This window comes from Canis aureus, chromosome 37 (assembly GCF_053574225.1).
Source record: "Canis aureus isolate CA01 chromosome 37, VMU_Caureus_v.1.0, whole genome shotgun sequence".
Classification (NCBI taxonomy): Eukaryota; Metazoa; Chordata; class Mammalia; order Carnivora; family Canidae; genus Canis; species Canis aureus.
This window is the reverse complement of record NC_135647.1, coordinates 18,209,532-18,222,974: the sequence shown is the minus strand read 5'-3', so window position 1 is coordinate 18,222,974 and position 13,443 is coordinate 18,209,532. Positions and strand designations below refer to the sequence as shown.

At 35.3% G+C, this 13,443-nt stretch overlaps 1 long non-coding RNA gene across 2 annotated transcripts; it reads right to left on the bottom strand.

Annotated features, from left to right (window-relative positions):
- Window positions 1–303: 303 nt before the first annotated feature.
- Window positions 304–13,202, bottom strand: LOC144306580 (uncharacterized). 2 transcript variants are annotated; one of them, XR_013373653.1, is made up of 3 exons: window positions 12,995–13,202; window positions 2,230–2,461; window positions 304–412 (listed from the first exon to the last, which is right to left on the bottom strand). It is a non-coding gene; the product is annotated as an uncharacterized LOC144306580 (long non-coding RNA). The 2 variants fall into 2 exon arrangements; XR_013373652.1 differs by having other exon boundaries at window positions 2,230–2,278.
- Window positions 13,203–13,443: the final 241 nt, after the last annotated feature.

Here is a 13,443-nt window from a genome sequence, read left to right as displayed (position 1 = left end):
GAGCAATAATTTTCTGGATGTGTAATCTCACTATTCTTACTTTTAAAAAAGTGTAATGCTGGTTTTCCTGATGGGGGCATCTTTGCTGATTCTAATCATAGAAACCTAAATGTGTATGTTCCTTTAAGCATTTCTGAAGCACTTTCTTAGGCAATATATCTTGTCGGATACTTTCTATAACCTAAGACATAGATATGGACCATATCATCTTCATTTCCAGATGGGGAAATTATTACTTAGAGAGTATAAGTGATTTACTTAAAGTAAGTGATAAGTGGCAAAATGCATTAGAACCAGGTCATGTTATGAGTACTCAGTTGTCTTTATTATTCTCTTCCCCACACCAAGACTTAGATATCAACAGGTCAAGGCAGTAGGTCCAGAATCTGAGATGGTAGGTTGGGCATGAATGCTGAAAGAGAAACAGAGGAAAGGAAAAACTGTTGAAATAAGAGCCACATTTATGTTTGAGGCACATACATTAGCTTTTAACTTTCTACAACACTGTGGGGTAAAGTGGAAATGTTTTCTGAGTGAATGAATTTTATAGAGGAGAGATTCAACTGAATCTAAAATCAAAATGGGGCTATGATTTGAAGATCAGATGGGATTTTTGTCACCCCATTTGTTCAGAAAATTTTAGCTATCCTGGAATTCTCATTCAATAAAAATTGATTCTACCCTATTAATATAAAATGCCTTATAGTGGAATATAGGTGCTGATCCACACTAACAGGAGTAGGAGGTAGTCATGGGACAAAGGACAGCACATTGGACATAGTGCTAGGTTTGAGTTTAACACCAAATTCTGTTGCCTCACTTGAACAAATCATTTGACTTCCTTGTGGCTTAATCTTCTCATTTGAAAAATGGGAATAACACAACCTACCTCATAGAAGTGTAGTGAAGATTAACCTATAAATTGCCAGAATTATTCAGCATTGGATAGATTTTAGGAAATCAGTGAACCCTCCACTATTGCAATGCAGTAGTACATGTATATAGGCCCATGTACACAGTCCTAGACAGAGTGCTCATAATTGTTATCAGATTCTCAAAGGACTATTAGATGAACTACCACTATATGTGAAAAGGATTTTAAGTTGTGGAACACTATATAAATATTAAGATTCAAGGATAAAGAAGCAATGCTCAGAAGGGAAAAAATGGTAATTTTCAGTAGGAGAAAAATGTCTATTTGTCCCTAAGAAACTTGGATTGGAATTCTATAAGATGATTTGGTAAGTCTAATTTACATAAAACCTAAATTACCTATAATGGCAAAATTACTTTCACTTATAATAATTTTAAATTTAGGCTTGTTAAATGGTACTTTTGAACACATTCCATAGATGATAATCTCTAATTTACTAGTTTCTGTGTATTCTCAAGATTGTAATGCATATATCTGAGATCTCTTCATAATTTTCCTTAGGTGATGCTGTTGAACACTGAAGTGTGAGGTTAAACAAGTTTTTCCTGGTTCTGAGTAGATAATTAATCCGTTCACCTCTTACCTTGACTTAATGAATTAATTTATAACATACTTGAAGCATGTCAGTCCTTACCTCTTGCTAAGACCGGTATTTGGAATTACTAATCAATTCTCAATAAATATTATTTTTATGGAGATGGTCCTTTCAACACATTCAGCAAAACCAAACTTAACCCCAGGGTAGATTAAGGGAGGTAATGTGATGAAGAAGAAATAATAGCAAATATCTTAACATTAGAAAACTTCCCTGAAGTACTAAAGAATTCATACTGCATTTAAAAAATAGATTGAGGTTGGTCAGTGGAGCAACAGATACGTAATTTGGATGGTACTATTGCTCTCTCAGACATAAAGACATCATTGTCTGGGGAAAGAGTTCTATTGTGTAAATAATGTTGAGATGACAGTGGAATTTAGATCTCCCAGACTCTTCCTTGATTTTGGCAAGGTTGAACGTAGTGGAAACCACAGTGGTTCAGGAAGAATGCCATGTTAACGATGTGATGTTTTATTACAGAAAAACGAAACCAGATGGTATAGGCTAGAATAATGTATCAGTCAGTGTCCCAGTAGGAAAAAGATGATTCATTCCAAAGAATAATTCAAGGAATATTTAATAAAGGAGTTATTTATGAAGATGTAGGTGGGATATAGAACTATCAAGAAGAGGTACCCCAACACTATTCATGCAGAGCCTATTTCCACCCATAGGCCTGAAGAGGGGATTTATTTACCTGGAAGGAGAGTCTTGTGGAGTCATCACCTTGTGAGGAACCATGATCTCTATGGGGGAAAACCAGCAAATCAAAGTGACCCCACAGAGAGAGAGTTAGAGGATTATAAATACTGTGTTGCCTCTCTCCTCTCTCTCTCTTTCTAATCTCCTGCCAGGTCACTTGTGGTTGAACTCAAACAGAAGCCAGAGGGCAAGACAGCTCATTGGTATACTCTTTACAGGCTGGCTTCCTATAGCAGAGGAGGGAGGAGAGTTTAGCTCAAGAGGCAAATGGAAGATATCTTTTCCAGTTATGCTGTAGGAATGAAAAACTCCCCAACTTTGGTGGTTTATAATCCTAAAGTCTTCTCACTCAGGCTTAATGTTCAACATTTGTTCTATTTACTATGGAATCTGCCAGGGGAAGAACATGTAATTAGAAGTAGCTTAGCTTAAAATATCTGAAATGGCTTTCCCATCAGCATTCCTGGTGGTATTCAGAAAATATCATCTTTTAACCTTCTATCTAGGACTTATTCCCAGAAGTCTTTGCCTTTCAGGGTTCAGATAAAATGGAGAGTAGTTTCTCACTACTCTCACCAGATCATTAGCAAACTAGCATCAGGCTGTATATTTAAAATAGACTCAACGTCCAGCTTCCAAAACAACTCATAACAAGAGAACTTTTCCTTAGTATAGATGAGATTACCATCACCCTGCTCCTCACCGGTTTTGTACTAATTTGGCTTGACTTCCAGCTGCTGGCAACTGCTTCTCTTTTCCTGAGGGCTTTTTCTGGCCCATGGAGCTTGCTCTGCCTGGGCATGTAACAGCCTCTGAGTGCTGGGGAAATACCATCACCAAGGAGCAGACCCAGAGGAGTTCCCTCATCCATGGATGGAATGGGAGTGAGGTGTACATTCTAGAGGACCTCACAGTTTCCCAAGGCTGTAAGACTGTAGTCACTCAAGGGCCACTTGCTTGATAAAGCACCTTTTATTGCCTTTCTTCCCTTCCTTTCCTTCCTTTCTTTTTCTTACAGTCTCCTTCCACATAAACTCTGAGGACTTAAATCTTTGTCTCAGGGTCCACTTCTGGAGGAAGATAGACTAAGGCTGTGGACTATTTCCTTAGCTACAAGCTCCTTTTTACCTATACTGTACTGTGGGGCCTGAAAGGGTATCAGGAAGTCTTTGGGCAGATATTGCTGGTAGGTAAAGGTGATAGAGGCAAAGACAAGCAAAGTAGCCAAGAGTAGTATAATGAAGACCTTGATTAGAAAGCCTTTCACTAAGGATGATGTGAAAATATTGCAGAGTCTTCCGACTTAGAAATTCCTGACATTATACATCATTTAGAGCATTAAAAAGTAAAATTATCAACTGTCTGTTGGAAAATGAGCTAAATATAAAATATATTTTAGAGTAATCCACTTTATATATATGTGTCTTTTGAAAAAAGATTTCATGCTTTGCTTTAATCTTTTAATCTGCAAAGATTGCCAATTATTTAGTAGATGGCTGAATTAGCTGCAAGTTCTCTATCTCCCCCACATTAGCCAACATGCATGGTAGAAGAGAGACAGGATGACTGTAATAAATACCCCATTCAGAAAACGGAAAATTGTATTATACACAGTAATCACTGGTCCACGGTAATGATGAAATCCTTTTGGACAGCTGTTATGAAGTCCTGGCAGTGAGGGATGTTCCTTGATTACAACTCAATTTTGCTCTCAGAGAGGAACTTCCTTGTTCTCTGTGGCCTCTGGTTCTGCTCTCTGGGAAGTTCTTGCTGGTCTGTTATATAGCATGGCCACATTTGTAGTGGGTGTTGAGGGCTCTAGAGTATTTTGCTGCATACTTCCTCTCTGTCTGAGTTTGGTGGCTTAAGAGTTGTTTTAATGCTCAGCCAAAGGCTTTTAAAAAATAAAAAAAAGGGAGCACCTGGGTGGCTCAGCGGTTGAGCATCTGCCTTTGGCTCAGGTTGCGATCCCGGCCTCCTGGGATGGAGTTCTGCATTGGGCTCCCTGCAGGGAGCCTGCTTCTCCCTCTGCCTGTGTCTCTGCCTCTTTCTCTCTGTGTCTCTCATGAATAAATACATTTTTAAAAGTCTTAAAAATAAATAAATAAAAGTCTATTTTCTGTTTTTGCTATTTCATCAGAAATGAGCATTCAGAGAAGGAGAGGAGCCTATATCTAGGCTTAAACTAAAAACCTCACCAAGAGAAGCTACTAGTCCAATCATGAATATTCTCTTTATGTCTTGCAACGTTTATGCCTTGAAGGTGGGGGCGATCAAAGGAAGAAAGTAATGAAGATACAAATTCACAAATAAACATCATTTACATAGATTTACAGTAAAATATATGTGATACATATTTGGTTGACAAGAGATTCAAAACTGTTTATCAACATTTTGTCAAATAGGTGAATGTATAAATAAACAGTACCTCCTAAATTTCAAAGAATTTCAGGGAAGGCTTATTTGTTTTTAAAGGGCCACATCAATAAATTAATAAACAGATAAAGAGAAACCTAATCAGGCAAATACTTTTGAGTCTTCCCTCCTAGTTGTTTTGGCAATATGATTTCCTTTAAAATTACTAAGACTTTCATCTCTTTACTTACACTTAGCTCAGTGTGCCAGTAGCAACACCTACAATTCTTTGTTAGACATCAATCTTATATCTGATTAATTTCTTTTCTTTTTTCATTATTTTTCCCCCCAAGTCAATGACATCTACCTTAGGGCCATCAGCCTGGGGTTGAGGGTCTGGCTCAATCTAAACTTTGTCATGTAGTTGTATTTTCAGCTCTTTACTGACTCAATTAACAAAAATCTTATTCCCTAAGTAAGTATTTCCAGCTTTTCAAAGTTTAACATTTTTGGATGCATCCTTATTCCTTTTCATTTTTATATGTACAGTCAAATATAAAATATATATATATATGTATATATACACACACACACAAGTATATATGTATATATCCTATTCATTCCTTTTATATATATTTGTAAAAGATTTAATGCTTTACTTTAATCTTTTATTTGTTTTTTTTTTTATTTATTTTTTAAGTGGCTGTATGGCCAGTGTGGGACTTGAACTCAGGACCCTGAGCGTGCCCTGCCAGCTGAGCCAGTTAGGCACCCCTACTTTAATCTTTAATATACAAAGACTGCCATTTATTTATTAAATGGCTGAATTAGTTGCAAGTCTTTTCTGTGGTCATTTCTTTTTCTAATAGCTTACCAAATAAAGCTACTAATAGCTAATGCATGCTAATATAATTCTGTTTTCCAGTCTCTTTTGCTAGAGCCGCAGGCTAGGAAGGTGTATGGTTTGCCTCTCCAAATACCATCACATCATTGTAACTGAGAATTTTCCCGCTGCTTAACTTGACAATTCATATTTCCAGCCTTGATATTAGTTTCCTAGTTTTCTTCTGCCAGTAACACAGATTTTATGTTTTTTATTACTGCCCACTCTGATGGAAATTTCTAAAATAACAGTCATTACAGTAGCAGGTAAACCTTGAAATATAACAGACTTAATCTGGCAAGATTTTTGGTTTTTGCTCATGTAAAACCCAATAGTTAGATGGGGTGAGGGTTATGTTTTATAAATTGATCTAGCAGTCCACACTAGCAACACTCTGTTGTTTTAAATATATAATTTTCCAGGCACTGACATCTAGATAGCAGGGAAGAGAGAATAGAGATTTGTTTATGGGAGGTTTTTTTTTTCCATTTTTTCTCTTTCATTATCTACATTTATATTAAGAATCAAAAGCAAGAAAAGGTCTCATCAGCTCCAAGAACATATTCTTCCTTCTTAAGAGTGTAGTTTATAGGAAGTTTTTATAGCCCAGCTGAGAAGTACAGATTATTTCGGTTACATTGCATTGGCTTGAAATAAGGCACTTGGCCATACCTAACTGAGCCCAGGAAGACAACATGCAGATTTTGATAAACCTATAACATTATAGTGTACTTTACTACCTTAATTATTATTTTTAAAGTTGTCTTTTGCATTAATGTGTTCCACTGTTTATACATAAGGACCTTTAAGAACTATGATTTCCAATTTACCACATTATGATATTTAGTCCTAAATAAAATGAGTAAGTTTAATTTTATGCATGATATAGTAGAATAAAACATGGATCTACAAACTAAGAGATTAAACTTGTATTTGAAGCCTGGTGCAGTCTGGCTGTTTTATCTTGGGCAAATTATCTTCCTTAAATTCCATTTTCTTGTTTATACATTGAATGAACTGCCCAAGGTGATTGGTTCCCATCATTTTCTATGACAAAACTTTGATTATCTTTATCCCTCCTCCGTCGTTATTTATAATGTAAGTAATGATTTTTGGACTGCAACTTTTATTAATCAAAGATATAGATAACTGCCAACATGTATCTTCAGATCAGCATGATTTGCTCTTATTATCACAGTGACAGACATGACTATCTGTTAAGACAGATGGTGACAAGGTAATTACTTATTTAAATTTTATGGTGCTGGGCTCACATAGGCAAACTATTTTCTAGAATTTTTGAGAAATTTAAAGTTAAATAGAGTATATTCTATCAACTATGGTTATCACTAAATAATCTTTCCTAATTTGATAAAAATATCTAGTTTCTTATTTTGTATTGAGATATGACTATCATACATCAATTCCAGGTGCATGTTAATTTCAATATATGGATTTAAATTTCGTATAAATAAGAAAGTTTTCTTGGATTATAGTTTTTAGTGTTTGCTCACTCCATGATTTTTATTTTCTTCATCGGGACTTCCAATTATACTCATGCTAGATCTTCTTTGTCCTATGTCTATCTCTCAAATTATTTTTTTTTCAAATTATTTTTAATCCCCATATTTAGTTTTTTTAAGTTCTTTTATTTTTTTTTCTATCTTTTATTTTCCTAACAATTCCTTTCTGAGTTGGCTATTTACTCTTATATTACTTACAATTTAGTTTTCTTTTTTTTTTTTTGAGATTTTATTTATTTATTCTTGAGAGACAGAGAGAGAGAGAGGGAGAGAGAGGCAGAGACACAGGCATAGGGAGAAGCAGGCTCCATGCAGGGAGCCTGATGTGGGACTCGATCCTGGGTCTCCAGGATCATGCCCTGGGCGGAAGGCGGTGCTAAACCACTGAGCCAGCCGGGCTGCCCGAGTTTTCATTTCTAAACATATAACTTTTATTTCTAATTCTTTTATGTGGTCTTTCTGTTCCCAGTTCTCATTTTCTTGTTTTCTAGCTGTCACATTTCTGAGTTTTCTTGATTGTAAATTATTTTGTTCTTTAATGGCTTTGCCATTTAATTAATTCTCTTTTATTTTCTTTGAAAAATTGGGTTATGCTAATATAAAAATATGTAACATAATGTATAAAATAGGAAAACTCTGCTTTATGGACGTGTTTTTCTGGTGACTTTTCATATTATATATTTATTTTTTCTTCTTATGCATTTTTATATTTATTTAACGTTATTTATTTTACATATTTATTTAATATGGGAGTCGTCACAATTCTTTTCTGTTACTCATATTGAAGTGAAATGGGGATTTCTATACTTTAAAGAGGAGATTTCTGTGTACAAGGTAGAAGTAGGTTAAGCCAGATTTTCTAGTATGGGCTCTTCTTTTGTACCCCTCTCTTCTTTTGCATCTTCTTGTTGGTGCACAGTCTTAAAAAATATTCTTTCTCTATATAGCCAAGTTTCTAGTGTTTTCTGTTATCTGTCTGGTGCCCTCCACTATTTGTATATGAATTATCTATTCTTTTTGCCCTTAGTTTCTGACCTAATACATTTATGTCTATTCTAAGAAGTTTTACCTTGAGTCCAGGGTTCTGACTTTTGCTGAGTATTTCTGATAGTCCTGAGAAGTCTTTCAAAACAAAAACCATAATAAAAGTAAAGGAGGACATTACATGATAGTAAAGAGGTCAATCCAACAAAAGGATATCATATTTGTAAACAGTTATGCACCCAGCATAGGAGCATCTAAATATATAAAGCAAATATTAACAGAAATAAAGGGAGAATTAGACAGCAATAATAGTAAGGAACTTTAATAGTCCACTTATATCAATGAATACATTATCCAAATATAAAATAAAAAAGGAAATATTGGCCTTAAACAACATATTAGACCAGAAGGATGTAATATATACAGAACATTCCATCCTCAAACAGCAGAATGTACATTTTTTTTCAGGTACACATGGAACATTCTCCAGAGTAGAACACCTCTCAGTCCACAAAATGAGTTTCAAGAAATTCAGGAAGATTGGAATATACCTTTTCAACCACAATGGTAGGAAAATAAAAATCAAGTACAAGAAAAAAACTGAAAAAAAAATCCCACAAAAAGGTGGGGACAATACTACATTATTAAACAGTCAATAGGTCAACAAAACAAAAAGCAAAGAAGAAATAAAAAAATTTTCAGATAAATTAAAATGGAAATACAACATTCCAGAATCTTTGGGATGCAGCAAAAATAGTCCTAACCAGAAGTTCATTGCAATACAGGCTCACCTCAGGAAAGAAGAAAAACCTCAAATAAATAATTTAACCTTATATCTAAGGGAACTAGAAAAACAAGAACAAACAAAGTCCAAAGTTAGAAGGTGGGAAATAATAAAGATCAGAGTGGAAATAAATAGATACTGAAAAAGTATAAAAGATCAATGAGCTGATTCTTTGAAAAGAGAAACAAAATCAGCAAACTGTTAGCCAAACTCATCAGAAAAAAAATGAGAGATGACCCAAATAAAGTCAAAAAGCAAGGAAGAGACATTATAGCCAATATTACAGAATTATGAAGGATTATAAGAGGCTACTATAACCAATTACCTGCCAAAAAATTAGACAATCTAAAAGAAAGGGATAATTTCATAGAAGCATATAATCTTCCAAGACTTAAATTATGAAGAATTAGAAAATCTCAATAAACCAATTATTAGTGATGAAATTGAATCAGTAATCAAAACAGTCCCAGGAAACAAAAGTCCACTTTTCAGGTGGCTTCAGAGATTAATTTTACCACACATTTAAAGGGGAGTTAATATCTACCCTCCTCAAATTATCCCAAAAAATTGAAGATGAGAGAACTTATTTCTGAACTTATTTTATGAGGTCAGCAGCACTCTGATACCAATATCAGACAGAGACACTACAGAAAAGGAAGATTCCAGGCCAATGTCTCTAATACACAGAGCTGTAAAAACCTTCAACAAAATACTAGCAAACCAAATTCAACAACACATTAAAAGAATCATATACCCTGACCACGTAGAATCCATTCCAGGGATTCAGAGATGATTTGACATCACAAATCAATTAATATGATACACCCTTAATAAAATGAAGGATAAAATTCCTATGATCATTTTAATAGAGGCAGAAAAAGCACTTGACAAAATTCAATATCTGTTTATAATAAAAACTCTCAAAAAAATGAACAGAGGGAACACATTTCAACATAATAAAGGCCATCTATGACAAACCTACAACTAACATTATACTTAATGGTGAAAAGCTGACAGCTTTTCCTCTAGGATTAGGAATAAGAGGGGCAGCCTGGGTGGCTCAGCAGTTTAGTGCTGCCTTCAGCCCAGGGCGTGATCCTTGAGACCCAGGATCGAGTCCCATGTCAGGCTCCTTGCATGGAGTCTGCTTCTCCCTCTGCCTGTGTCTCTGCCTCTCTCTCTCTCTTTCTCATGAATAAATAAATAAAATCTTAAAAAAAAAGGACTAAGATAAGGATGCCCACTATTGCCATTTTTATTCAACATAGTATTGGAACTCCATATACCTACAATGGGATATTAATTATAATAAAGAATGAAATCTTGCCATCTGTGTCAACATGGATGGTTGTAAAATATTATATGTTAAGTGAAATAAATATAATAGAGAAAGATAAATATCATATTATTCACTTATATGTGGAATCTAAAAAATAGAACAGATGAAAAAAAATGAAACAGACTGATGATACAGAAAACAATCTAATGTTTACCAAAGGGCAGGTGGGTGTGGATGGGTAAAATAAGTGAAGGAGATTAAGAGATAAAAGCTTCCAGTTATAAAATAAATAAGGCACAGGGATGGCATATAGGCACGGGGAATAAAGTCAATAATATTTGAATAATTTTATATAGTGACAAGTACCTAGAATTATTGAGGTGAGGATTTTATAATGTATAAAAATATTATATCCCTGAATTGTATACCTGAAATTAACATAATATGGTATATCAATTATAATTCATTAAAGCACTAGTTATAAGTGTCTGACACTTTCCACTAAAATCTATTTACTTCCAATTTACACATGATTAGTAATAGAGCAAAACCTTGTGCTCAGATTCACTCCATTATATTATTCACCGATTATTCAAAAAAGTATTCAATTATTCAAACAAACTTCAGTGAAACTGGAATTTAAAATTTGTGGCTCAATGGAAAGGGACAAGAGTTTCGATGGAGTTAGCAAAGGAACACAGGGCCAAAAGTATGGTGGATGGGCCTTTGGAGCTAAAATAAGAAATGTGGTCTAATGAAGCAATAGGATCCATGAAAGGTTTTTAAGTAAGCAAATGACACAAGTAGATTTAATTATTAGAAAGAAAGCTAGTGTTAGTCAACACCTACCAGCTTGGTCAGGGGATTCTGTGACAGGAAGTGGTTCTAAGAACTTAGGCAAAAGATGATAAAGTTCAGAATTAGGCATAAAGAAAGGATGGAGAAGAGGACTGGATTCAAGTTATTTCTACTATAGATCCCACAATAAAAGGAGTGTTCAGACTTAATGTGTTTTTAGAAGGAAATACAGAATAATGATATGTGAACTTCATACTAAGATTAAAATCTTTCAATTGAATTTTAGCTTTTTCCAAAGGAACATATATTGAATGGTCTCAACTTTTGGTCTGCCAATTTCATTTTACATGATAAGACTGTTCAATAAAGAAGAATCTTTTCTTTCCTCAGAGTGTGTTAATGTCCACTTTAACACCTCCCTAAATATCTCCAACGTGAAACAATTGCCATAGACATATCCAGATCTTCTAGGGCCATGAGTGCCTTTAATATAAGACAAAATTAGTCCAATGAAGAAGTGTGTTCCCATGGTGCTCACCAAAGTCAAGGCTTAGAGAACAAGTTACTGTTATCTCTTTCCTGGGTTTCATGTGTTCAAGCATATGATAATAAAAAGGAAAAACAAGCTCTCTGGTAAACCACATTTATAGCCTTCTAGACTGCAAAGTTCATAGCAAGGGTCTTTATCTTTTGCAGTCAGTGTATTTCTTGAGACCCAGAGGTGTGCAAGGCACAGTTCTGTGGAAGACAGGAAGGAGGTGAAGAGAACATGGGAGGTGTTCTGAGCTGGGAGCTCATGGCTCTGTGGGGTACATGGATCTTCAAGCCTATAGGCAGGCTATGGAAGGCCTTCCAACTCCCCAAAGTCATGGTAACAATGATGACAGACATATTGATTTTTTCTGGGAAAAGTGTTCATTGCTCTCATTAGATTCTTTAGCTTTAAAGAGCAGACATTTGAAGATATGACTAGACACAAACAATGATCAATATATGATAAGGACGAAAAGAGTGGTTCAAATAATAAGGTTTTGCTACTTCAGAAGATAGAATTAGTCTCAATGGACTTGGAAGCAATCTATTTAGTTATGTATATTTATAAAGTTTGTTTAAATAGCCATACAATGTTGGTTGGGCACATTTGTCTCTCTGAGCCTCGGGTTTTTTTCCATTGCCACGTCCTAGGTTTGTGGTGATAATTTATATAGAACAGTTTGCACAATGCTTGGGAAATGTTTTAATTACATATTTATGACAAATGCAGATATGACATTTGTTATGCATGTGTATGCATAGTGGCTATAAATATAAAACTTAAGCTTAGTGAATTGTTGAGGATCAGTCGTATTTCATTTATGATCATCTCTTGGAAGCTGAAGAAAGAAGATCAAGTAGCAAGAATGTTTATGTTTTGCAAGTACTATTTTTAAGAAGGCAAATGTTAGGTTCTGGTGTTAATCACCTATTGCCATGCCATGAATGAAGAATTTGAGTTAATGCAATCCCAAGTGGCAACCTTTAGAGTGAATGAGTCAAAGTGACATGACATGATAAATTAATTTTGGGGAGAATGTACAACCAGTAAGGATCAGGCCCTACCTCTGATGATGAAGATTGTAAGAACATTCTGGACAAAAACTGAACCCTGGTCAAACCAGCGGTGCTACTTTTCATATCTTGTTTTTTGAGTGATCCTGGGGGACTTAACTTGATTCTTCAACTTCTCCTGACACAAGTAATTGAAATGTGGGGCAGAGGGAGTCCTACACCAGCATGCCATAATCAGAGGGTCTGGTCACTACATGGCCTCCTTCACCAACACATCAATCGAAGGAAGGAGCCCAGACTGCACAGGGGTCTTACTTGAGGACACAGACAATTTTTTTGGTTCACTGCCCTCCACTGATTGGATCTCTGGCTCAAGAGTTCAAGTTTTGAAGACTTAATTTTTTAATTGGAGGACCATGACAGGTATCCTTTCTTTCTCCTGGTCTACCTCATCCCTCTATTATTTCCGTGGCTAGCTCACAGGCTACTGAGAAAACTTAATATCCCTTTTATTTGATTCCTTTGTGCTGATGTATGTATACCCTCTCAGGGAGACTTTCCCTCTGACAGAAAAATATTTTGGTAAACCAAAACAAAATAACTTACCCACAAGACAAAGTGATTACTAGTTGGAGATCTGGTTGGAAGATATAAGCCAGCTGTGAAGCAGAAACACATTCTTTTCTATGCCTTTTCATAATAGTATGCATAAAGTCATATGTAAGTCACATGGCATGTAGTTAGAGCAGAAAAGAGAGAAAGTGTGGCGGAAAGGAAAGAGCAGGGAGTTGTGTTGCGGAGCATGCTGGGGTTGAGAGCCAGGCCACAGGTTACTTGTTGCATCACAGTGGACCATTTACTCCTCGGAAATGCCCTGTCTGTAAATGCAAATAATAATGCCCAACAGAATAATGTTAAAGATTAAAGGTAAAGTGGGTAAAGTGCTTGGCACCCGTGAAACCTGAGTGAAGTAGAGCTATTTCAGTGTTTTGTCAATGTTCAATTCTTGCCCTACCTTAAAGAAACTCCATATCAAGTACTTTGTTTTTATGTAT